We start from the raw sequence: 27,143 nt of genomic DNA, 5'->3' as shown, positions 1-27,143 counted from the left end.
TCTCTTCCTTCTAGAGTTTGAATGGAGGGAGACTTGAGGCGGAACCGTAGAAAGCTTGGAAGCTGTGAGACCCTTCAGAGGGGATAATGGGTGGCAAATTAGATGTAGCATGTGTAATTGGGGCTGCAGTAATAAGAAGGGGGAGTGAAAGGAGTCTAATCTGATTCAACGGCACACCTTGTGGCCTTTCTGTGCAGAGGGCCCCTGGGTGCAGAGGGAGGGGATTGAAGCCGAGATGCTGAGGCAGACTGGCTTCCTTCCAGGAGCTGCCCCTGTCTGGGGGCCGTGGGGCGGGGGCTGCTGCAGAGAGGTGGGAGCACAGATCAGCTGTGGGGACAGAGGAAAAGGCGATTAGAAGGTCATCATCTGCAGCCCACCTGGGGCCTTTCCCGGGTGCCTGCTTCCATTCGGTTCTGAGTTGGGCAACCTGCTCTGTTCCCTTCTTCCCTGACCACCAGGCTCACCCCCTCTGTGAGCCTTCTCTCCTAATGCCTCTCCCCTCACTGTGGGTGATCCATTACTGCCCGTTCCCCCGATTCTGGAAGGATCGGAATCACACCTGCTTTATTGATTGATTGATTGATTGATTGATTGTCCCAGCGCCGGGCTGCGTTCAGTTGATGTCTGCGTAGTGAATGGAAAATGGATGACGGTGTCAATGAGAGCGTACACTCTAAACGAGAGGAGGGGCCGGGCTCTGGCCACTCCAGTCAACGCGGGGCAGGCTCCGTCCTCTTAACAGAGAGATGCTCAGAGCAGTTAGATGCTGGCTGGGATCCTGAGGCAGGGAAGCGCGCGAGGGGAAAGAGGGTGACTTGGGACCGAGCGTGAGTTCCTGAGAAGTCATGCGTAGGCGCTGTCGTCTCGTTTGGACGAATGTTCTGTAAGATGTTAGCATGAGTGCAAGAGATATCCGAGATCTCCCTCCACGATCATGGTGACGTCTCTGCACACCTGACTCCAGAATAACTTTATTTAAAACAAGGAAGAGGCGGGGACTTCAGCCAGGGCTTGGGGGTGCAGAAGCGCTCTGATGGAAGCGGTGAATGAGGCTGTTAGACTCCGTGGCTTTCCTTCTTTCTTTTCAAATGAACAAAGTTAATCGTGTTCGAGAATAGGGAAAAAAATTAGGAAAAAAGATCTTTTTCTTCTAAGTCAACTTTATTACTTGATCAAGCTCAGTGTATTTTGTATTTTTAAAGAAAAATATCAGCCCCCACCCCCACCCCCCAGTTTTCTCACAGTTTCAAAAAAGAAATAACAAAAGTCGTCTAACTCTGAAAGCCTGACTTGATATTAATGGAATAATGACAAACTGTTCTTCTAACATCTGAAGACATCTCAACCCAGTCTGGGGCACTTATTAGGGATCTAGTGAGTATAAGGTCCTGTGCCAACAACCATCAAGTAATCGAAGAGAAATGAGATCTCAACATCTGCAGTCAAAAGTTCTCAGTTTCTTTTTTCTTTTTTGCTATTGGGGATTGAACCCAGGGGCACTTAACCACTGAGCCACATCCCCAACCCTTTCATATTTTATTTTGAGACAGGGTCTCACTCAGTTGCTTAGGGCTCTGCTAAATTGCTGAAACTGACCTTGAACTTTCAATCCTCTTGCCTCAACCTCGGGAGTCTCTGGGATTATAGGCGTGTGCCACCGCACCCGGAAGGGTTTAAGTTTCTTAGCAGAGGACCTTTTGTGATTCCAAGAGTATTTTAAAAATCCCTCCTGCAAGTGAACTTGAAAAACGAATCCCCCTTACTTTAAATTGAAATAACAAATGCATACAGTTTATAATATTTAAGTGTATTTTGCAAAGTCAAGTTATACTAAAATCAGACCACAGTATCAAAACCCATGACTCATTCTGCTAATACCTAACTGATGTTTTTCTTTCTATTTTCTAACTGATAATCATTATAAGATGAGCCACAGCCTATGATTAAATCTTCCCCATTCAGGTGCAGCTGAATATGAAGCACATATTAACAAACCCTTCACAAACCGTCTGTTGGAAGGGACTGAGAACTGTCAAGCGTCCACTCCTACCTCTTTTCCCCTGGGTCCAGCTTCCTTTGCCCTGGTTCATACTAAAATCACTCATGCCTTGACGCCACCAAAAACCAATGCAAGAGGCTGGGGAGATAGCTCAGTTGGTAGAGTGCTTGCCTTGCAAGTACAAGGCCTGGGTTCAATCCCTAGCACCACAAAAAAACAAACAAACAAACAAACAAAAAACCAATGCGAGATTCTAATCTCTGGGGAAATGCATTATTAGGCTCTCGACTAATAACTTTGTTTTTAGCTACGAGATCCAGATCGCTACCCTATCTGACAGACCTCCTTCGAACACAGCGATGGTTCAGTTGGTGGAATTTGGTTACAGCGAGTACTTTGCCAAAAATCACTCTTGCAACAGAGAAGGTCAAAATGAATGTGGGGAGAGTAGAAAATGTCATCTGAAAAATACCTGATGAAGGTCACTGCCAGGTGTTCGACCTTCTGGGTTGGCCTGACACTGTCCTAGTTGTGGGCCTGAGAAACCCCACTGCCCTGGAAGACATCAGTCCTGGGCACCGGGGCAGTCTGCGACCTGACCAACTGTCCCGCTTTATGGAGGTTGCAAGGGTTGAGAAGGAGTTTCATGCCCAACAGAGAACAGTGACCCTGGGCTGCCTGCTCCTTGCCCACAGCATTAAAAGCCAGGTACTACGATCTCAAAGGATGACTTCCGCAAGCACGTGAGTGGAGGAGAGTGAGCTGGTGAGTTTGCACAGGTGCATGGCCTGTGTACCCACAGAGCAGGGCTAACAGTAACTGCGCGCTAGGACGGGAACCAGCTTGTTTTATGGGATGCTACTTCAAGATGGCTTCCGCTCACCGTTAAGGCTCAGCCTGCACGCAGGCCTGGCTTTCCCACCGCCTTCTCTGAAAGGGCTGTAGTTAAGGTCTATTTTTAATAGCAATTTCTGGCTTATCAAATTGACATTTCCCTTTCTCTTTGGTGGCTGAGACTCAAGGGATTCAATTAATTTAGTGGCATTCATTGTAGGCGCTGCATAGACACTGTCAGTAAGCTTTAAAAAAATCTTTTTGAGGTAATAGATGCTTGTTATACAAACTCTGTGGAAGTGTGGGAAGCGAGAGCAGTTTCCCACCTCTGAACCCTTTCGACAAGTTTTGTGTACGTCCTTCAGGTCTTTTCTAGTAATGTATGTCAACATATATTAATATAATGGGCCAATATTAACACATGCATTTTCCAAATGGTGTTAGCTTTCTGTAACTCTAACAAATACCTGAAATAAGCTACTGACCAAGAAAACAGGTTTATTTTGGTTCGTGGTTTTGGACATTACAGCCCATGGGCAGACCCCCAGTGACCAGAAAACCTCCACTAGGCCCCTCCTCTTAAAGGTCTCATCACCTCCCAATAGTGCCCAGCTGGGGACCAGACCTTGTTAGAAATATACACATTTCTAACAAATTCTTCAATAGCATTTAGGCTATTTAACATTTTGCTCTCATAAAAATGCTGTAATAAATATGTTTTTCATTGTTGCGTATCCATCCAATGATTTCCTCTTCCTAAATTCTTAAAAAGGGAATTGCTAAGTAAAAGACCTTTGGCAAGGTTTAAAAAGTGAGTGATGTGTAGGTCTGACTTCATCTTATGGGGGTTCACTTTGAGACCCAATTAAAAAGTTCTACCTGGAGGAAGAAATAAAATATCACCATTCGAATGACCTATGAAGAAAGCAGAACGCTGGGCGTTAGGGTGCCTGGGTTCCAGTTCTCGTTCACCTCCTAACTAACTGATGTATGGCAAGCCCCTGAGCCTTTCTGGGCATCCGACTCTTGCCTCCAGTCGAATCTTGTCTCCTGGGTCTTCCAAACAGCTGACAGAGTCGTTTTCTACGATGCAAACGGGACCCTCAGGATTCCCTCAGCAGTTCGCCATTGCCTTCAGGATGACGCTAAATGCCCAGCTGATCTGTGGCAGCCTCTATTTTTAGTTTCCTCTCTCATCACACGCCCAGCTGGGACTTGGGCCCTGCTGCCCGGGCCTCCTTGACTTTCCCTTGATGCTCATAAGGTTTGCTATGCCTCCAGGTGTTGGTTCATGTGGTTCCCTCCTTTTGGAACACCTGGTCCCTACTTCTCTGACCAACCAACTCCTACTCATTGTTCCATAAATAGCTTGGGCTTCTTGTTTTCTTGGGAGCATTTCCTGATCCCTTCGGGTTGAACTGATGTGAGTTCTTTTGGCTCTTGTGGACACAATGTATGATCCCACACGTCCTATGTAATGTAGCACTAATCACACTGTATTATAGCTGCTAACTTTCCCGTCCAGATCCCTCCTCTCTTGTGAGGGGAAAAAAGTCATAACCTATTTGTGTTTGAATCCCCAGTGTCAACTAGAGTGTTTGACACATATGGATGTTTGCTAAATTTTTTTAAAAAAATTCTTTAGTTTAGTTGTCAGTGGATCTTTTATTTTATTTATTTATTTTTATGTGGTGCAGAGGATTGAACCCAGGGCCTCATACATGCCAGGCAAGTGCTCCACCACTGAGCCCCAACTCCAGCCCCAGGGTTTGCTAAATCTTTGTGGAATAGAACAGTTGATCTTTAATACAAAATTATAGGATTTTATGAGAATTAAAAGATGGAGTCCCAGAGCCACCACTATGGAAGCAATTCAAAATAAATGTAGTAAAAAACACAAAGGAATTAAAATGGCACACTAGAAAACATCAATTTACAATAAGAGACGGTAGTAAAGGGGGAACAGAGAAACAAAAAAAGACATGAGGATACAGAAAAAGAATAGCAAAATGGCAGGTAGTAAGTCCAACCACATTCAATAATTATATTAAATGTAAATGGGTTAAAATGCTCCAGTCAAAGGGCAGAGATTATCAGAAAGGATTAAAAAAACAGACTCCAATTATATGTTCTCTACAAGGGAACTTCTTCAGATCTGAAGACACAAATAGGTAAAAAAAAAAAAAAAAAAGAAAGAAAGAAAGAAAAGAAAGGAAGGAAAAATGTATGCCATGCTAACTGAAGAGAGCAGGATTGACTCTCCCACTATCAGACAAAAAGATTGTAAAACAAAAAGTGTTACTGGAGACCTGGATGGACAGCTTACAGTGACAGTAAGTCAACACACTGGGAAGGGATATATACGAATTGTAGAACGAGTTATGTGTGTTTTCAGGAATCCCTTGGAACCTCCCCTGGTTCTTTCCCTGGTGGTAAAGAACCTCTATTCCATTTACCTCCACTCCATTCTAAGGTGTCACCATGCTCAAGTGCACCAAACCAGAACAGCAGTGACAGGACACAACTGAGGGAGGAGGACCTCATTTTCAGGTGTAGGGGGAGGGTTAAGAGCTCGTTATAAACATCCCAGCTTCTGGTTTTCAGAGTCTTGCTGTTTACCATCCATTTCTTCCTCTTCTCAAGTTTCCCTTCCTTTGACTGGTCTCCCTCTTGCCACATCTCTTTTCTCAGTAGCTTTGGTCTTGAGACCGGAAGGCTTTCGTTCTTCTCGTTGCTTTAGCATGCTTTCCATGCTAGTACAAGTCCTACTCGTCAACAGAAAGTATCCTCTCCTGGTAAGAGAGGGAGACTTAGTTGTTGATTTAAAAATCCCACTACTTCTCTTCAACTTGTAAGGAAGTTGACTCCCAAGAAGGATTCTCTGTGTGGGTTGAGGATTCTGAGTGGACTGATGGGTAGGATTTAAACTGGAGAAGTCCAGTGAGAATTAAATGGTTCTACCAAAGAAAGAGAGTCTCCAAAGTAAAGGTATGGGCAGCGGGTAAGAGGGAGGGGACTGTGGAGACATCTTGACAAGAAAAAGGGGAAGAGAAATAAAGAGGAGATTCAAGGGAGAGAGCATTAGGGTATATATAGAGAAAGAGTGAAACTTTCAAGGGGACCGTTAGACATTTTGCTCTGGGATGAGCAAAATAACTCTCTCTCCCAACTCTCCACAAAAGCTTCAATAAACAATAAGACATTACTCATATTGGAGCAGGGTTTCTTGTTTTCTTTTTGCTCTGATGATGTGCCAAGACCAGCCTGAAGGTGGCAGAGGGCAAAAGCCCGGGTTGCTATTTGTGGGCTTCATTGAGAGGAGGTGGTCAGCTTGACATCTCAGCACCTCAGTCAACACTAGATAAACAGTGTTCTGCTAAGTTACAGGAGTCCCAAGGTGGACGAGACACCTTGCCCACCCTGGCGGAATCTACAGACTGGTGAGACACAGGCACATTGGCAGATGATTATATAACAGTGCTAAGTGCCTCGTGAGAGGGGAGGTCTGGGTGCTCTGAGAGAGCCGAGGCTTCTGACTCAGCCTCAGAACCCTAGGAAGGCATCCAGTCAGCCAGGTGAAGAAGCGGGTGAGCGACGTCAGGAAGTCCGAGGCAGTGGGCTGCTTCCTGGGACCAAGACGTTCAATGGAACATCCACCATTGGGCGGATGGGTTCCCCTCCTCCCTGGCCTTCCTTCCTTTCTCCCGCTCCCCCCTTCCTTCCCACACTCATCCATGCCACTCATCAGGTTTATTTCATGCCATTTGTGCCCAAAGCACAGTGCTAAGAGCCAGGAAGAAAACAGGGGGAGGAAGACCAACTTAGCCATTGTCCTCACGGAATGCACGACAAAGATAGAAATATAATTTCAACTATGGTAAGTGTTCTGCAGGAACAGCCCCTGCAGGGTGGCCAGGTGAAATGCAAGATGCCCCGTCAACTTTGAATTTCAGAAAAACAACAAAATTTTAAAGCATAAGTATATCCCATGTAAGACTTGGGACTAAAAACGTTGATCATCTGAAATGCAAAGTTGGCTGGGCGAGCTGTATTTAAATCTGACAAACGGACGTCCAAGATGCCACGAGAGCACATGACCAGAGGTTCTGAGCTGGGGCGCAGTGGAGGGGGCTCTGGGGGATGGGATGAGGTGTGTGGAACAGGAGGTGGGGAGAAAGGGGTGCCCTCAGAGGAGGAAACAGCTTATGAGTCGTAGCAGAAAGCAGCCCTGACGGAACACTGGGGAGTCTGAGCAGCTCCCTGGGGCTCTAGCCTGGATATTTAATTCGCAGGGCTATGGAGACAGGAGAAGCAATGGGGAAGTGAATAAATCTATTGCAGTAATCAGTAGGGATGCTGTACAAGTAAATGTCAGGTGCAGTGACTCAGGCTATTGATTCTAGAAGATGAATCAGTGGAGAGCTGTGCTGGACCCACTTGCCCCCTGTTGCCAGGTGGCAGGGAATTCTGATGTGGAGGCCAGTAGGTGGCCGGCCCCAGATCTCAAACAAGGCAAAGCCATCCCCCAACAGAATCTGATTTTGCCTGTAAAGATGGAATCACAGGGTTTCAAAACCTGGAAAAGTTTCTTAGGAGGTGGACTGTTTCAGTTTAAACATAAGACACAGCACCACTGATCTGTCAGAGGGAACAAACTGTTTAGCAATGCACACGGGCTGGTTTGCTGTCTAGATGGAAAGCTCTGGGTGAGGGGGTTGCTGAGCATCCTGTGCTTGGCCTGCTGCTGAATCGCAGGTGTGTGTCAGGCGAGCAGAACTGAAACCCAGTCATGGTGCATGGAGACCTTCACCTGCACCGTGGGTTCCCAGCCAGGGATGAGTCCCCCCACCCTCCCGGGACCTTTGGCAACATCTAGAGACAGTCTTAACTGTCACAATGGGAGCGATGGGGGTGTGCTGGCATCCGCTGGGTAGAGGCCAGCAATGTGGCTGAGCCTTCCTGGGTGCACAGGCTGGCAGCTTCGTCCCCAGCAAAGCCTTACCCAGCCCCAGACACCAACAGTGCTGAGGGCGAGGAACCCTGGTTTGGAGACACCCGCGTGGGGAGGACGGAGATATTATTCTGAATCTAATGACAGAAAGGAGGTTTGGGGTTTCCAATGTTAGGACAGGCAGCAGCGCCTTGGAGAGTCTCTTAAGACGTCCTTGGGGCCACTGTTTCAACAGACGTACACTCATACATTGCTGGTGGGGATGCACATTAGTGCAGCCATTAGTGAAAGCAGTGTGGAGAATCCTTAGAAAACTTGGAATGGACCCACCATTTGACCCAGCTATCCCACTCCTTGGCCTATACCCAAAGGACTTAAAATCAGCATACTACAGAGATACAGCCACATCAATGTTCATAGCTGCTCAATTCACAATAGCCAGACTGTGGAACCAACCTAGATGTCCTTCAATTGCTGAATGGATAAAGAAAATGTGGTATATACATACAATGGAATATTACTCAGCTATAAAGAATAATAAAATTATGGCATTTGCAGGCAAATGGATGAAATTGGAGAATATCATGCTAAGTGAGATAAGCTAATCTCAAAAATCCAAAAGACGAATGATCTCACTGATAAGCGGATGATGACACATAATGGGGGGTGGGAGGGGGGCAAGAATGGAGGAAGGAGGGACTGTATAGAGGGAAAAGAGGGGTGGGAGGTGGGGGGGAGGATAAAATAGCAGAATGAATCAAACATCATTACCCTATGTAAATGTATGATTACACAAATGGTATGCTGTTACTCCATGTACAAACAGAAACATCATGTATCCCATTTGTTTACAATAAAAATAAAAAATAAAAATAAAAAAAAAAAAGACGTCCTTGGGGCCACTGTTTCAACAGACGTGCTCTCACATGGATGGGCCTGGAAGCCTGGCTGGGGGATGCGCCAGGTGGGGGCGGGGTGTGGAAGGAGATGCCCCCTTTAGCGGCCTTCCCTGGTCCTATCACTTGACCTTGGAGGTCATACTCACCACTGACTAGCCCGACCTTGCCTTTCACCCCACCTGCCCTAATGAATTTTCACCTCAGCCTTAGTGACAATCGTAGTGACCTGCCACCTGGGGAGTTCACCTGAGGAGCGCCCCCCGCCCCCTCTGGCTCCCGCCCAGCACCCGCGGCTGCGGCACCGCCTCGTGGGTGCGGTTCTGCCACCCCAGGGCAGGGACTTCCAAATGTGAGTGTGCCCAGCATCCTGGAGCAAGGTTGGGGTTCTCTGTGCGTGCGCTCTCTTATTTTAAAATTCCAAGCAAAAAACTAGCATCAAAGAAAACCCAACAGCCTTGGACCCACAAGATGCTGTGTGCGTTTTGATGGGGTGGCGGGTCCCCGAAGCCGCACGTGGAATAACATTGCACATGCGCAGTCACACGCAAAGGGATGCCTGAGGAACCGGTGAGCTCCGCCTCTGCCGCTCAATCCTCTGCCGCTCTTTCCCTTCCTTTCTGTGGGTTGTGGACTTTTTTTTTTTTTTTTTTTTTTTTTTTTTGTACCACGAATTGAACCCAGGGGTACTCCACCCCTGAGCCTCATCCCCAGCCCTTTTTATTTTCTATTTTGAGACAGGGTCTCACTAAGTTGCTTAGGGCCTCTCAGTTGCTGAGGCTGGCCTCCGACTTGAGATCTTCCTGCCTCAGCCTCCCGAGCTGCTGGGATTATAGGCGACCACACCTGGAGAATGTGGTCATGTCTTCGGATCTATCTTTTTTTTTTTTTTTTTTTTTTTTTTTTTTTTTTTTTTTGTTACTGGGGATTGAACCCAGGGGCGCTTAACCCCTAAGCCACATCTCCAGTCCTTTTTTATTTATTATTGAGAGGCAGGATTCCGTCTTGACTTACCTATCTTTTGTCTAGTGTTCTTGGTGGTCGCTCTAGGTATTCCTATATATTCACAGCACAGTCCACCTCAAATTACTTCTATTTAGGTCCCTTTACCCATCACTCCTCTTTTCTTGAAAAGGGGTCTCACTATGTTGCCCAGACTGGTCTTGCACTCCTGGGCTCTGGTCATCGTCCCACCTCAGCCTTTGGAGTAGCTGGGACTCCAGGGGTGCCACCACGCCCGGCTCACCTATTCCACCTTTTAGTTACAATCGTCTTACAATTTTATCCAAATAGCTTGAACACCAGATCACTGCGTTATAGTTTTTGCTGCAGAAGTTGTCTTTGCATCCACTATGACTTAAGGAACTTGAAAGACAGTCTATTATACACACTCCTATTTTTACCCATTCCAGCGTCTTTCTTTCCAAAGTCCCAACCCCTCCGTGAGCATCCTTTCCCTTCTGAGGACTTCCTTCGCCATTCCTTAAGGGCAGGTCTGCTAGCAACAGATTCTCTGAGGTTTTCTTCACCCGAGATTCTCTTTATTTCACCCTTGCTTCCCCAAAGCTATTTTTGCTAGATATAGAAGCCACAATGCAGAATTCTTTCCTTTTAGTACTTGAAAATGGTTGAGGCCTTTCCTGCTAGTTGCCATGGTTTCTGAGGAAAAATCCACCATCATTCAAACTGGTGTATTCTTTGCAATAACATTTCCTTTCTCTCTAGATGCTTTTGAGATTTTTCCCCCCTTTGGAAGAACTTTCCGATGTGCCTTAGTATGGATTTCTTTGGATTTACCTTATTGGGAATTTTCTCAGCTTCTTGAAACCATAGTTTGCTTTTGTCAAGCTTTGGGACATTTTCAGCCATTATTTCTTCAAATACCTTTTCAGTATCATTGTCTTTCTCTTCTCCTGGAATTTTTATAAGTGTTTTTTTTTTTTTTTTTTTTTTTGCGGTGCTGGGGATCGAACCCAGGGCCTCGTGCATGAAAGGCAAGCACTCTACCGGCTGAGCTATCTCCCCAGCCCTCTAGTGACCTTTTAATTTCAATTAGTATATTTTTCAGTCCTATAATTTCCACTTAATTCTCTTTTACAATTTTTTTCCCCCTGAGATTTCTTTGTTGGGATTTTCTAGGTTTTCATGTTTCAAGAAAATTTGTAATTGCCACTGAAGCATTTTTTTTTAAACACAGTGCTGCGGATTGAACCCAGGGCCTTGTGCCTGCGTGGCAAGCGCTCTACCACTGAACTGCACCTTTTTTGACTTTTTATTTTGAGACAAGGCCTTGCTCAGACTGGTCATGAACTAAGATCCTCCTGCCTCAGCCTCCCCAGTAGCTGGCATGACAGGTGTGCACCCTGCTCCTGGGGCTGCCTTTGAAGGACTTTTATGATGGCGACTTTGAGACCTTTGCCTGAGAATGTCACTGTCCCATCCATCTTGGTGTTGGCATCTACTGCTTGTCTTTTCTCAGGCAAGTTGTGATTTCTCTGCTTCTTGCGATGAGTGATGGATCATTGAGGTACTCCATCATGAGACTCTGGATCCTGGTTTCTTTTCTTTTCAAGCAGGAAGCCTTTGCTGAGAGGCACCATCAGGCCTGGGTGGGTATGTTCGGTGTACCTCTCGGTTCAGCAGCCAGTTTCCTAGCAAAAGTGGGGTGTAGGCTTGCCCTTCCACGCTGCTCCAAGTGGGGACAGAGTGCAGTTCCTTACTGGGTCCTGCTGTCGGGGATCCCGGGAGTGGAGGCTGACTCACGCTGCTTTGTGGCTGCAGGTTAGAACAGAATCTGAGCAGAATCCGAGCTCTCCACTGGCTCCCACTGACACAGGGGTTGGAGGGAGAGACGCCAGTGCAAACTAGCCTTGTAGAAAGTAAAAGAACAGTCCACAGACTGCCTTCACTTCTGACTCCAGCGACAAGTCTGGGGGTCCCCCAAACCAATCTCAGGTTTGATGCTTTGCTAGCAGGTGCCAGGGAACCCACTGACAGCTGTCCACTCCCCGTGTCAGGGTACAGATGAACACCATCCAGGGAGGAGGCCTCTGTGCCTCTGAGGCAAAGTCCAGGGAAGTTCCAAATACAGGACTTAGGATTGTCCTCTACCAGTGGAGTAACGGGCAGCTTTCCTGGTGACAATGTGGATGACAGGCAGGGAAGTTCACTCAAGCCCTAGTGTCATTTTGAAGCACAAGATTGTCTCAAGAAAAAGCACCTGTGTGATGATTCGAGCTTCCCCTCTAAAAATGGTTTCTCTTTGCATTGAAAAAGAAACTTGGAAACTATGGTTTGGGGCCGGAGTGGTTGTCAGCCAATTTCTCAAACATCAGTGAAGTGAGCCTGGCTCGTCAGGGAAATCAGCTGACAGCGTTTGTTGCCAGTGACAAAACTTGAGTTTTCAATAGACAATTAGAATTTTGGAAACTTGCATCTGTTATTGGAGCTTCCCAGAGTAAGACTGAACTGGTGAGACTTGATGATGTCCATGAAGGGGACCTTTATGTCTTGTCAGATTTCCGTCACTCTAACGAATGCCGGAGATCATCAGCCTGCAAAGTGAAAAGGACTGTCAGTCCATGACACTTGTGTTGCTTTCACCTGGGGCAGCACATGGGGGAGAAGGTGGCAGAGGAAAACCATGAGCCTCTATTCAGTCGTAAAGAAAAACAAAATCATGTCATTTGCAGGAAACTGGATGGAACCAGAGACCATCCTGTTAAGCGAAAGAAGTCAAACTCAGAAGGTCAAGGGTCCATGTTTTCTCTCATCTACAGAAGTGAGAGAGGAAAAAAATGGAAAAGAAAGGTAGGGTGGATCTCGTGAAGAAAGGGAGACCAGTGGAGGAAAGGACCAAGGGGTAGGAGGAGGGGAGGGAGGGAAAGAATTCTTATTCTTTCAAAGAATAAGACAGACCCATGGATTTTCATGTAAGGGAGTGCGAATACATCATTGACATAGTTTCTGATTCCACACTGCAGCCTAAAGGATTACTTCCTGAGTTCTGGTGTTGTACAAAATACGAATATTCACGAGACTCTGAAAAGGCTATTGAAATACACCTGCTTTTGCTAAGCACATAGCTTTATCAGGCTCGATTTTCTTTATGTACGTCTGTCAAACAATATCACAACAACAGACTGAATGTAGAAGCAGATGAGAGAACCCAGACAGACTATGAAGAGATTTGCAAAAATGCAAAATAATTCTAGTAACTGAAATTCTTTTTTTGTTTTGGAAAACAGATTTTTTTTTTTTTTAGCTATTTTTTCCCACTTTTTAAAAATTGGTACATCATGATGGGATTCGTTGTTACATCTTTGTGCACGCACACAATACGATTTGGCCAATATTGCTCCCAGCCCTTCCCCCTCCCAAAACAGATATTTTTAGTTAAAAAAAATATGTTGCTGGGCACAGTGGCTCATGTCTATAATTATAGTTCCCCAGGAGGCTGAGGCAGGAGAATTGCAAATTGGAGGCCAGCCTGGGCCTTAGTGAGAAGCTGCCTCAAAATAAAATAAAAAGAATTGGGGGTGCAGCTCAGTGGTAGAGTGCTTATCTAGCAGGCATGAGACCTGGGTTCAGTCTCCAGTGCCAAAAAATAAAAAAGTATCTATGTTAACATGTAATGATTATAGCAATTTAAAAAATTAATTAGTAGGGACTGGGGATGTGGTTCAGTGGTAGAGGGCTTGCCTAGTATGTGTGAGGCACTGGGTTCAATCCCCAGCACCACATAAATAAATAAATAAATGGATAGATAGATAAAGATATTGTGTCCATCTACAACTAGAACTATTTTAAAAAATGAATTAGTAAATATTTCTCAAATATCTGTTTTAATTAATTTATTTTTTACTTTTTAATTTGTTTTTAGTTGGCAACGGACCTTTATTTTCTTTATTTATTTGCAGTGCTGAGAATCATACCCAGTGCCTTCCTTGCATGTGCTAGGCGAGCACCATGTTACTAGGCCACAACCCCAGCCCCCTGTTTTAATGTATAATGCAATAAAAATCCAGGTTGAGCATCCCCATCCTGAAAATCTAAAATTTGAAATGCTCCAAAATCCAAAACTTTTGGATCACTGAAACTTCTCCACAGGTAGAACATTCCACATCTGAACCAATGTGGCAGGTTGCAAACCACAGGCACACTAAAGATATTGTATACAATTACCTTCAGTTGATGTGTGGAAGGTGTGTATGGACCATAAGTGAATTTCATGTTCAGACTTGGGTCTCATCCCCAAGAGAGCTCACATTATATGTGCAAATATTCCAGAATCTGAACAAATCTGAAATCAGCAACACTTCTGATCATAAGCATTCTGGAGAAGGAATACTCAACCTGTTTAAGGAAAAAAGCTCTTAGGGTCCTCAACAAAAAATTTTTAGATGGTCAAGGGCTATTGGTGTGTGGCATGAAATAGAGATCTGATTTTATTTCACTTTTCTCACGGGAACAATAAGATTCCCACTACTGGAGAATGGTCCACTCTGTCCCTACTGATTGATAATGTAACCTCTGGCCTCTAGAATGTTTCCCTGTGCCTATGGATCTGTGTCTATGCTCTCCTTTTCTGTCAGTTACTCCTATTTTTCTATCCATGTGACAATTCCCCCCTGTCCTAATTACCGTTGCTTGGTATTTTCTTAGTATCTGGGGGCATATTGAAACTTTGCTGATATATCTTCCTGTCCATGATCATGGTATGCATTTCCACTGACGTAGGTCTCCTTTTTATGTCTTTGACCCGAATTTTATGCTTTTCTCCATAAATATTTCATATATTTCATTGAATTCATTTCCAAGAACTTTGTAGTTTTATTTGCTATGGCGATGATGTTTTTTTAATTAGATGTTTGAATTCATGGTTACTGCAACATAGGAATCCTATTGATTATTTTTTTCACTGTTAATCTTATAACCAGCAACTTTGCTAAAATCTTAATTAATTTTAATAGATGCTCTTGAATTTTTTACATGAATGCTTTCATATCTGCAAATTAACCCTGCTTTGTTTCATTCTATCTCTTGTGTTCCTTTCCCCTTCCCATCTTATTGCACTGGCTTAGCCCACAAGTACAATTTATTAATAACTGGTGATGTTACATTTTATCTAAAGTCAGGACCTGCTGTGTCAGACTTTCTGGTGGTGAAGGCCATCAAGTACAGGGTTAAGATTGCCTAATGTGGCAGGTAAGGTAGCCTAGATAGTTAATCTGCTTTGTCCCATCATCCCAGAAGTGGAACACCTATAAAAACTTAAAAGTAGTAAATAATATATAATCATACAATATATAAAATAATTATATAATAGTAAGAATATAATTACAATAATTCTAATATTTTAATCATATCTAGGCTCAAGGTTATCATCATTTGACCCAGTTATCTCCAAAGGACTTAAAATCAGCATACTATAGTGATGCAGTCACATCAGTGTTTATAGCAGGTCAATTGGGCTGGGGAGATAGCTCAGTCGGTAGAGTGCTTGCCTTGTAAGCACAAGGCCCTGGGTTTGATCCCCAGCACCAAAAAAAAAAAAAAAAAAAAAAAAGAATATAGCAGGTCAATTCACAATAGCTAAGCTATGGAACCAACCTAGGTTCCTTTCAAAAGATAAATGGATAAAGAAAATGTGGCACATATAGACCATGAAATATTACTAAGCCATAAAGAAGAATGAAATGATGGCATTTGCCAGTAAATTCATGGAACTAGAGACTATCGTGCTAAGTGAATAGGCCAATCCCCCAAAAAACAAAGGCTGAATGTTTTCTCTGATAAGTGGATGGCGACTCACAATAGGCAGGGGAGTGTAGGGAGGAGTGGAGGCTCACCAGATTGGACAGGGGGTTAGGGTTAGGGTTGACAGTAGAATGAAGCAGACATAACTTACCTGTGTTCATATATGCATGCATGACCAGTGTAACTCCACATCATGTACAACCATGAAAATGGGAAGTTAGACACCACGTATGATATGTCAAAATATATTCTACTGTCACGTATAACTAAAAAGAAAAAATTAAAAAATAAGCTCTAGGTTATGATTCCAACCTATTTTAATGCACTTGTCAATTTTGTTGAACTAGTCACAGGATTGAACACCTGGGACTTGCTGGGCCAAGGGTGTGGCCTCTGGGGTGAGACTATCTGGGTTTACATGGAATTTCCGTCTTGCTCTAACTCTGGGATCTTGGTCATCACTCAACTTCTTAAGGCCCTAGTTACATCTGGACACCGGAGTCAAAACAGTCAGCAGCGTACAGTGTTGTTATAAGAATTACATGAAATTCTGTGAGCTTTTCATTTGACATCTCTCCACAGAGCAGTCGGACCATCGCCAGCCTCTTCCCTGGGCAGGGCGGATCTGATCTGACAACCTGGCGTATTTCAACTGCGTTTTCCTTCAGGCTAACCATGCATTTATGTCCTCCATTTTATGTGAGGGTTCCAGAGAGTGGGTAGCCTACTCTATAACTATCCATCGTGGAAACCCCTTGGTTGGAAGAAAAGTATTGGAATGAAGCAAACTGAAAGTGCTATCCCCGCAAAACACTTACTACAGTTGTTTGTCGAACTTTGAGAAGTCAGCTTCGACTTGAAAGACTGAACCTGGAAATTGATTTGGCCTTTTGCAAAAGCACTTTGGCAATATTCAACAATATTTCAGATGGGCCTATCTTTTGAGCCAAAAATTACTCTTCTAGGACTCTGTGTTATAAAAATTATTTGCAAGAATTTGCAAGCCAAAGAATTTTATTAGAGCCTTGTGTCTAGTGATGTAATGAAAAATTGGTCTTTCTTTTTTTGGTGCCAGGAATTGAACCTAGGGGTGCTTAACCACTGAGACACATCCCCAGCCCCTTTGTATGTTTTATTTTGAGACAGGGTCTGGCTGTTACTTAGGGCCTCACAAAATTGCTGAGACTGGCTTTGAACTTGTGATCCTCCTGCCTCAGCGTCCTGAGCTGTGTGTGCCACCATGCTAGTAATGAAAATTTGGAAGCTACCTGAGAGTCCCTGGGTAGGGAAGTGGTTAAACTATGGGAGAACCTTAAAGCCAGAGGCTGTGTCGCTCTTTGGAAAAGAATGCAGTAGATGGACCTGCACCACCATGGGAAGGTCTCCCAAACACGTCAGGAAGTGGAAAAGGCACAGAATACATAGCGCGTGTTCCTATTTCTGTTGAAAAAAACTATAAAAAACACTACGCATGTGCAGTACATCTGTATATTGAACTGTGCCCATACTTGGTTCCCTCTGGGAAGAGGAATGAGACCAGAAGAGCAGTGTTGAGGGAACACCTTTCTTTCCTTCTCGAAGCATGCTTCTAGATTGTTCCAATTTCCTGCAATGATAATTAAAATTTGTGCATTGCGTGTATGATTGTAAAATGTGGTTGGGACCTCAACCAGACCTTCTGTGAAAGGCGGAGATGTTTCTTTGCAGGACAGATCCCATTGCCACTGAGACTGGCAGAGTGCCTGGTGCCCCTCAACCCACCCCAAGTGGCAGAGTTGACTAAGAGCCTGCCTTGGGAGCAGGGGAAAAGAGGGCCAGACCCTGCTCACGGGGACACCCAGGTGGGGACGTTGCCGAGGCCACATCCTCTGTCTCTGCGGGAGGACTGACCACATTTGGACCCAATTTTATGTATGGAGGTTAATGCTCCAGACAGGACCCCACAGGGAGCAGGGACCCTTGGCCTGCCCCCTGGACTGAGAGTCAGGGCACATCCTGGTGGGGGGAGCCCTGAGCCGGGTGGGTTGAGAGAAGCAGCTGGAATGAAAAAGAAGAAAATCAAGACAAAAGAAAACAAAAGTAGGCTTTAAAAAGACAGAAAAAAATTGTTTTAAATAAAGAATTAAAAAAAAAATAGAAGAAAAGGAAGCAGCTGGTACTTTCACACACGGCGCAGGGAGCCGAGTCGAGCCCCAATCCAGGGCACCTGGGAGGCAGCCGTGACTCACTGCCACCCACAGCTTCGCACCTGGAGGAGGAGGTCACCCAGAGGGAGCGCCGGAGGCGACGTCCCCGGGCTGCCTGGCAGGGTGCTCTCACGCTGAAGAAAGAAAAAGAAAAGGAGAAGATGGCCCAGCGGTCCAAATGGCCTTGCTGTCCCCAGGGCATGCGGGGGCCAGGGCCGCGCAGGGACTTCGCAGCGTGTGCCGGGGCCAGAGGGAGGGAGCGCCTCTTCCCGCCCGAGCACCCACTCTTCTGCCGCGGAGAACAGGGGCGCCCTCCCAGGAGCGCCCGAGCTGGGGCTCGTCCTCCTGCCCTGCAGCGGGAAGCCCAGGGCAGGAGGGCGACAGCCCCGCTGGACCCCGGCCCTCCCCGCGGGCAGCCTCGGGTCCTCTCTGTATGGGCACCGGACAGAGCTGGGTTCACTTGCAGGCGAAGCTTTCCATGTGTGACCCCAAGGGTGACAAGCTTGGGGAGAGAGAGAGAGACAGAGAGAGAGAGACAGAGAGAGAGAGAGAGAGAGAGAGAGAGAGAGAGAGACAGAGAGAGAGAGACAGAGAGAGAGAGACAGAGAGACACAGAGAGAGACAGAGGGAGAGAGACAGAGAGAGAGAGAGACAGAGAGAGACAGAGAGAGAGACAGAGAGAGAGACAGAGAGAGACACAGAGAGAGAGACAGACAGAGAGAGAGACAGAGAGAGAGAGAGAGAGACAGAAAGAGAGAGAGACATAGAGAGAGAGAGAGAGAGAGAGACAGAGAGAGAGGCAGAGAGAGAGAGAGAGAGAGAGACAGAGAGAGAGAGAGACAGAGAGAGAGAGACAGAGAGACACAGAGAGAGACAGAGGGAGAGAGACAGAGAGAGAGAGAGACAGAGAGAGACAGAGAGAGAGACAGAGAGAGAGACAGAGAGAGACACAGAGAGAGAGACAGACAGAGAGAGAGACAGAGAGAGAGAGAGAGAGACAGAAAGAGAGAGAGACATAGAGAGAGAGAGAGAGAGAGAGAGACAGAGAGAGAGGCAGAGAGAGAGAGAGAGAAAGAGACCGAGAGAGAGGCAGAGAGGGAGAGAGAGAGGGAGGGAGAGGGAGAACGCTCCCCAGTAGAGCGGCTTCGTTGGAGGGACTTGCTTAGTCGCCCTGGCGCTGACTCCTCTTGGCCCAATCTGGGTGCTCTGCCCAGACCTGAGCCAACTGCTGTGGTAAAGGGAAGGAGGAGAGGTGATGGTGGAATATTCTGATTGGCCAGATTCTGGGTCGCATCTCATTCCCCCAAGGGACAATCAGGAAACGGATGCTAGGTGATAGAAAAGAACAGATGTCATTCGAAGGTCACGGGGCTGGGGAGCTGGACTCAGAGGCAGAGGGACGGCGTTGACCTTGCCGTTGGTCAGCCTGTCTCCCAGCCAAGGGGCCATCTGTGAAGGGGCTGGTCGGCACTCCTTCCCATCCCGGCATTACCAGACTGGGAGCCAGCTTTCTTTTCCCACCCGCTCGCTTAATTGGTTCAGAGAAGCATTTGGAGGATCTCGGAGCCATTTCCACCTTGAGAAATGGGGCCTAGGAAATTATGCCACAGCATTTTATAACCACTCTGGTCGTTTTAGTAATTGGTTGTGAGACACCATCTCTCTCCCCAAGCTCCATCCCAAGTATCGACTGCTATTTCCAGCTGTTTCGTTGGAGGAAAATGGGGAAAGAGATTTGATTTCTTCTTCCCAAGAAGAAAGAAAGGAAGCAAGTAAACAAGACAAGCCAGTCTTGTTGGTTCCCAGGTTGTCCTATGGACCATTCGAGGCATATTTAACTAGTCCCTCTGTCTGATCAGTCATCTTGGGAGCTGCCCTACTTTGTGCCCAACTAAGGAAATAATCAGAAATCCAGCAAAACCGTTATTTGAGAGGCCTATGCAGATGATTCCTGGAATATGAACACTATGAACACTAAATTATTGTGTTCTTCCCTGGGCTGTGTTTGAGAATTCTTTTGCTTGTAGGTAACTGAAATGTTTTTGATCCAACCAAAGGGGGCAAAGGATGCTGGGACCCGCCACAGAACACGGGAGGGGGTTCCACTGGAAATCAGGAAGGAGCTGCAGCCTGTTGTGAAGCAAGAAGATCCCTTCTACCACTCCCATCCCTCATTTGGATACTCTTCATGTTTCCTCCATTCTTCTCTTTCACAGAAGAGCAGCTTTCTCTGGTTTTCAGAACTCGTGGCAAACAGCTACCAGATTTGTACTTTGAGACGCCAGGTAGACTGGGCATGATGGCATTTGCCTATAATCCTGGCAACCTGGGAGGCTGAGGCAGGAGGATTGTAAGTTGGAGGTCAGCCTCAGCAACTTAGAGAGACCCTGTCTCAAAATAAAAAATAAAAAGGGCCGAGAGTGCAGCTCAGGGGTAGAGCACCCCTGGGTTCAATCTTCGGTACTCTCCGTCCTCCGACCGACACAATGACAGCAGTTAGATTGAGGCTGGAATTTTCTCTCAGGGAAGGATCTTATTGGTCTAGCTTGGGTAAGATGTCCTCACTTGGTCCAATCAACTATAGAGAGGGGGTGGAACTTAGGTGGTATGAACATGATCATGTTAAAGGTGCAGAGAAAAGATGTTTTCCTGAAGAAAGTATGTTGCTTTGTACTACAAATTAAATTTCAAACTGAAGTGAAATCTTTCTTTTCACCACTTCTAAGTTAAGTTGAGACAGTCTACCCCATAGCATAGTCCAGTTTCTGGAGCCAGATATTGGGATTTGAATCCTAGTCCCAGTATTTGCTGACCATGTGACCTTAGGAAAGGGCTCACCCTGCCTCTGTGCCTTGGTTTTGCCATCTACTAAATGGGCACAATAATAGGATCTACCTGAGAGGGTGTTTGGGACTCGTAAATGTACTAAGATGAGTAGACTGCTCAGAATTCTTGCTGGCACACAGAAAAAGCCTAACAAATAATAGCTATTATTATTATTATTACTATAAATTCATTCCATTTATAGCTCGGATTATTTTAAATGTGTGGAAATGGGGCAAAACAACTATTACTAAAATTAAGTATATCATCATTATTGCCCTTGGAATTACTATTTGAATTCCAGAAGGTACTTTTGGTCTATAACCTTAAACATTTTAAATAAATGATTGTATGAAATATTAGCAATTCTAGGGGCTGGGGTTGTGGCTCAGTGGTAGAGCGCTTGTCTCACGTGGACCCAGGAGGCACTGGGTTCGATTCTCAGCACCACGTATAAATAAATGAATAAAATAAAGGTCCATCAACAATTAAAAATATTTAAAAGAAACACATTTGCAATTCTGCCTGTTTTACCTGGCAAAAATGCAATCGTTTTAATGAGTTTTGCCAGCATAAGAAGATTGAAACCTAAGGCCCTCAATTTCTTCCTCTGTAAAGACAAGGCACATGGTGTTGCTGGATGTTTTTAAACACGGCTTCTAGTCACAGGATCTCCTTTCTTCAAGGGTGACTAGTAAATATTTTTGTCTTCGAGGGCCACGTGGTCCCTGTCCTCGGGGACAGCTCTGTCGCAGCACAGAAGTAGCCATCTGCAACACAGGGACGCAGGGGCATGGCCGGACTCCACAAAAGCTTTACTCAAGGGCACTGAAATTCCAAGTGTAGGTGATTTGCACATTGTTATCTACTATTTAATTTTCCTCCTCCACCATTTGAGAATGTAAAAACCATTCTTGATTCACAAAAAAAGAGGTGGTGGGGTGGATTTGTCCCTTGGGCTGTCCTGCGCCAACCCTGCTTTTGGAGCCATGAGCGGGCCTTCTTTTCTTTTTCCAGCCCTCCCTTTTTTGAGATTGGGTCTCACTGTGAGGCCCAGGCTGGTCTTGAATTCCGAGAGTCAAGTGAGCCTCCCACTTCAGCCTCCAGAGTAACTAGGTCCACTGGTGCACATCACTGCAACAGGCCGTATCCACGTTCTGACTTTAGGCGGGGACAGGCGTGACCGCCCACCACTTGGAGGGCTCTAGGACCCCAGAGTCATTTCCACCCTCTGCTGCTCCTTCTTGGGCCTGTCTCTCAGAAGAGATGGAGTATTGGCATGACTCGTTTTGGTTTTCTGGGACAGAAAAACTCGACCTAAAATGCTTACACTGAAAAGGAATGCATTTGTTTTACATATATATATACTTAAGAGGTGGTTGGTCCAGGGATTCAAAAAATAACTCCCGTCTCTCTCCATCTCCCAGTTCTTCTCCGCACGGTGAGGATTTTGCACTTGGAATTCACGTGATCTCAGGGTTTCTTTCCCCCCAGGAATCCAGGCAGAAGCTGCCCTGACTGTCCATGATGTGTCTGAGACCTTGAGCCCATCAAACCAGGCCCAGGGACCCAGGAAATGGCACCCGGTGGGAGGCTTAGGCCACCCCTCTGGGGTCGACCCACTAAATCACCAGGATCTCTGCTGTCCCAGAGGAAAAAGGAGTCCTGTGACCAAAGAGAGCGGATGGATGCTCAGGGCCGCCATGGCAGGACTGTCCCCCAGAATTCATGTGTTAGAAGCTTAGTCCCCAAACCATGTGTTAATGGTAGCTGGAGGTGGGGCTTTGGGGGAGTTATTAGAATTAGATGAAGTCATGAGGCCAGGATCCCCAGGATGGCATCAGTGGCTTTATAAGAGGAGAAAGAGAGAGCCCACCTAGCCGGCTTGCCTTGTCTTGACAGGCAGTGCCCTCTGCCAAGTTGTAATGCCGCAGGGAGGCCTCGTGGAATGCTGGTGCCAGATCTTGAACTTTGCAGCCTTCAGAACCATACTCAATAAACTTCTATTCTTAATAAATCACCCAGCCTCAGGTGTTCTGTTATAGTCACAGAAAACAGTCTAAGGGGCAAAATCAATAGATGTCCATCCCACATAAGGACATCACACAATAATATTTAGAAGCTAAATGCCTTGAACGAGTGTATTAGGAACCTGCCAGGAATAGGAAATTACCATTCATGTCCCCTCTTCTAGAAGGAACTGCTTGGCCTTCCTCTGGTAAAATTCCTTTTGTGGGAAAGAAAAGGAAAGGGCTGCTCTCCTGGAGAGAGACTTTCGTGGCTCCGCGAGCCCAGATTTCCGTAGAGGTTTGTTTTTCACCTACCGGGCGGTCAGGTGGCCGAGGTTTATGGTACTCTGTTGGTTGAGATTTTGTTTAAGGGAAGCGGCAACTTGAATAGCTGGCAGCCACGGTCCGCCACTCACCGCTCCCAGGAAAGGCAGACAGAGCTGAACTTTCCAGCTGGATTCAAAATAGCTGTCTCTGACGTGGCCGATCCGTGAGTCACACTGGAGCTTTCGGTGCCTGGAGGTGTTGGTGGTTCGTTCTGCCTCTCCCCACATCAGAGTCTCGCGTTTTCTACATCCCCCCAAACACAACTGATCACCTGCTGTTCATCCGCAGCATCTGCCATCCTGGTTCTGAGTTCCTTTTTCTTTTCTTTTCTTTCTTTTTTTTTTTTTTTTTTGGCACCAGGGATTGAACCCAGGGGCACTGGACCCCTGAGCCACCTCCCCAGCCCTATTTTGTATTTTATTTAGAGTCAGGGTCTCACTGAGTTGCTTAGCGCCTTGCTGCTGCGAGGCTGGCTTTGAACTCGCGATCCTCCTACCTCAGCCTCCCGAGTCGCTGGGATGACAGGCATGTGCGCTGCACCCGGCTTGAATTTCTTTTATTCTTGGAAATCCAGTCCAGATCTAATGCGTTCCCCTGCATCCTCTATCAAACCCAGACTGCCCTCAGCGTCCAGTGCCCACCTAAGGAGCTGCCAGGCAAGACAGGACACACGTGGGGCCCGGATCTGCGTTCAGACCCCAACCTCGGGTCAAGTGCGATCCTTGGTGTTTGTGCCGGGAGAGGCTCTGGCTCTCTGGAACTCACCCCATGAGCCCGTCCAGGTGGCTCTGCGTGGGAACAGCTCCCTCCAGGCTGTCCCCCCACACAGAGCAAGGCAGGAGCTGGAGGGTGGCTGGGTTTAGTTGGAAGAAGCCGAGGAACCTGCATAAATAAATCGTGCGTTTATTTATTGTGCTCATCATTTTCATTTTGTTGCCTGTTTTGCACCTTCGTTGTGTCCTAGGGTGGCCTTCCTGTCCCTGTGCTGGTCCTTGTACCAGGGCATCTCTCTTGGAAGAGGCAACGACTTTTAAAATCTCGGTCAGGTTGAAGTCTGCAGCGCAGCCACCGGGCCTGAAGCCCCACCCTCCCGCCAGGGTCCCCACCAGCTCCTGGGTCTCCGTCTTCCCGCCTCTGCCTCCTGTGCCTCTCCTCCGCCAGCATGGGAAGCTCCTTCCTGGGGCTTTCTTCCCGTCCATCCTCCCAGGCGGCTCTCGCTGGTCTTTCAGAGTCGACTCAAGTGCCCCTTCTCAGAGGGGCCTGTGTGGCCCACGCCCGCCTGTCGCTTTACAGCCCTTAATTGCATCTTACTGTCCTCATAGACTCATTGATGTAAGTGACAGCTGTCCATCTTCCTCGCCAGGATGGCGTCCCATTTCTTGCTCCGAGAACATCGCCTGGTGTAGGGAGAACATCAGTGACATAGGGAGACGTGTCATCTGCCCGGAGCCCCCAGAGGAGAGACAGTGGTGCACTGAGGACAGAGTCCTGAGTATTCAAAAAGGACGTGAGAAAGAATAAAGATCAGTGTCTGCAAAGCATATACAGCCAGCTCAACCTTTGCCTGGCTCTCGTGCCCAGTGTTTTGATTTTGTTGTTTTTAGTGTGCGTGTGTGTTACTGGTGACACACACATGCTAGGCAAGCTCTCTACCACTGAGTCACATCCTAGCTCTTTTTATTTTTTGTTTTGAGACAGGGTCTCACTCAGTTGCTGAGGCTGGCCTCCAATTTGCAATCCTCCTGCCTCAGCCTCCATCGCACCCAGTTTGTCTTTGCCTGAAGCCAAGTCTACCTTGGATTTGTACACTTAGATCTTGCCATCTTCTGCTGCATTGCTGGGCTGTTGACCCTTGCCACACTTCCAGCTGGGATGCACAGGAAGCTCTGGATATGTGCTCCCCTGGCACGTGATCTGCGTCTTTCAATGTGGAAAATTTTCCTAATTATAAAAATACTACTATGCCCCACCCTTGAGGAAGTGTGTATAGCTCCCCACCCAACACATGCGGGTTGAGCATAGTAACTTCTTTCCAGAGAGTACGGTACGGAGAAGAGGAAGGGCAAGGAACGGTAGGGAAAACAGACAGGTACTACCCAGCCAGGTGATCATCAGCAGGGCCCAGTCGTCCTACGAGCCGGTTCTGTAAGAAGAGGTGAGAACGGCCATTTACCTTCCGTTCTCGTGGCTCCCCAGTCCTACAACCTAAGCCTGCGGTCTTCCTCCCCAAACCTACAACCCCCGTCTAATCATCTCAGTCCATCTGGGCTGCTCTAACAGAAAACCATAGACAGGGCAATTCGCGAGGGACAGTGCTGGAGGCGGGAAGCCCTAGAGGAAGGCCCCGGTGGATTCAGCGTAGGTCGGCCCGCTTCCTGTCTCTTTGAGGGCACCTTCTCTGTGTCCTCATGTGATAGAAAGGGAGGGCACAATCCCGTCACCCTCCCTTCTGAGAGTGCTAATCCCGACCATGAAGCGGGAACCGGCACCAGCCCATCGCCTCCCCAAAGGCCTCATAGGGCGCTAAGTTTCCGTATGTGAATTTAGGGGGCACAAACCTTCAGAACCCTGATCATCAGAGAGCATGAGGAAGATGGCAGTTAAGGGTCATTGTACGAAATATCTGGCCAGTACCCTTCAAAACTGTCAAGGTCATTATCGACCAGGAAAGTCCGAGACACCGTCACAGCCAAGACATGACTCCACCTCACGTGGTATCCCAGGTGGGATCCTGGCATGGAATAAGGATTAAAACCTTGGTTAGGTAAAAACCAAAGAAATCTGAACAAAGTAGGAATTTTATTTAACTTAAAAAAAATACACACACACACACACACACACACACACACACACACCTAGGGATTTCCAGGCCTGATGCTTTGCCTTTGTGGTTAACCCCTTCATTTAGAACTTCCAGCCCAGCCTTTCTGTTTTCATATCTGCTTCCTCCTCCTCCTTCATTTTTTATTTTTATGTTTTTGGTACTAGGGATTGAACCCAGGGACACTTTACCACTGAGCCACATCCCCAGCCCTTTTAACTCTTTTATTTTGAGAGAGGGTCTCACTAAGTTCTTGGGGCCTTGCTCAGTTGCTGAGGCTGGCCTCCAACTTGTGATCCTCCTGCCCTAGCCTCCTGAGTTGCTGGGGTAGCAGGAGTGCACCCCCCCACCCCGCTGCTTCCTCCCTCTTTTGCTACAACCTGACTTCCTTCTGGTTTCCAATTCTGCAGCCCTGTGGGCTTCCATGGCTTCCCTGGCAGGTTGTCCCCAACCCTCCTGCAGGCCAACCTCATTCAGAAAAGGACACGTCCCACACTATTACAAGGTCCTGAACTTTCCCAATGAAAATAATGATCCTGGTACAGTTTATCTCCCGTCAAGTTTCCAGGCTGTGAGGAATTACATGAGCCACATGATTTCCAGGCTAAGCAATTTTTTAAAAACTGAAATATTACTTCAGACAGTCCCAATTTATTTTCCTCCAGATTCCCATCATTTCAGCCCTGCTGAGCGTGGATTCAAGTGGCACCATCTGGTTCTCTAACCATCCTTGCGTGACGGGGACCCTCTGCTTACTTCTGAATCGGTTTGTAAATTGCACGTCTCTGGGAGTTTGGTAAAGATGCGTGAATTGCTGCTCAGGACAGATTTATAATCGTCTATATTCATGAGGTTGTTCTGAGATTGCAGGAGTGGAGGAAAAAAATTTTTTTTTTAAAAGGAACCTTGAATAATAGGATGAAGCAGCTGAAGGGCTGAAAAACATTAGTCGTTTATGCAATTATAATTGGTCAATTATCTTGTGGTTATTACGGGGTTATTAATTTCCACAGTTTTAATCCGACAGCCCCAACAGTTCCCTCTGAAGTAGGAGGAAGGCTTATTCACGCGAGGTCCCGGAGGGCCTCAGAAACCACTCTGAGCCCTTTGAGTTGGGGTTAGGGGGAAGGTGCCAGAGTGGCGTGGTGACTCACTGGAGGTCACTTAGAAGCGTCGAGGAGAGGACATGAGTAATGCACCATGACATTACAGGTGGCCGAGTGATTTGCCAGGATTCATGTGTCATCCCCTTCAAAGCCCGGGTGGAGGTGACACGTTCAGCATTCAAGGAGACTCTTTCTGGAAATCCCACCTGGGAACAGCAATCTCCATCTGTGGCAAAGTCCTAGGGACATATTCAAATGGTGGTTCAGCTTTGCCCGAGAGTGTGTCCCGGAAGGAGCCAGCCCCAGCGTGTGGAACCAGCCCCAAGGTGTCCTGAGACCAAAGAAAAGAGGCAGATGGAACCAGCTCTGTTGGGAGCACAATAAGGAAACTGAGGGTTTGCTAGGTTACATCGTGTGCCCAACATCAGCTGA

The 27,143-nt window shown here is 46.7% G+C and overlaps 1 protein-coding gene and 1 non-coding gene across 3 annotated transcripts in view; one reads left to right on the top strand and one right to left on the bottom strand.

Annotated features, from left to right (window-relative positions):
* Bmerb1 (bMERB domain containing 1) overlaps positions 1 to 27,143 on the top strand; it is a 94,372-nt gene that overhangs the window by 17,927 nt on the left and 49,302 nt on the right. The window lies entirely within an intron of this gene.
* Trnae-uuc (transfer RNA glutamic acid (anticodon UUC)) lies at positions 10,633 to 10,706 on the bottom strand. Its single transcript has one exon. It is a non-coding gene; the product is annotated as a tRNA-Glu (tRNA).

The sequence above is a fragment of the Sciurus carolinensis genome, chromosome 18 (genome assembly GCF_902686445.1).
Source record: "Sciurus carolinensis chromosome 18, mSciCar1.2, whole genome shotgun sequence".
NCBI classification, from domain to species: domain Eukaryota; kingdom Metazoa; phylum Chordata; class Mammalia; order Rodentia; family Sciuridae; genus Sciurus; species Sciurus carolinensis.
Note: the sequence above shows the minus strand (reverse complement) of the source record. Positions and strands in the feature narration are given on the sequence as shown.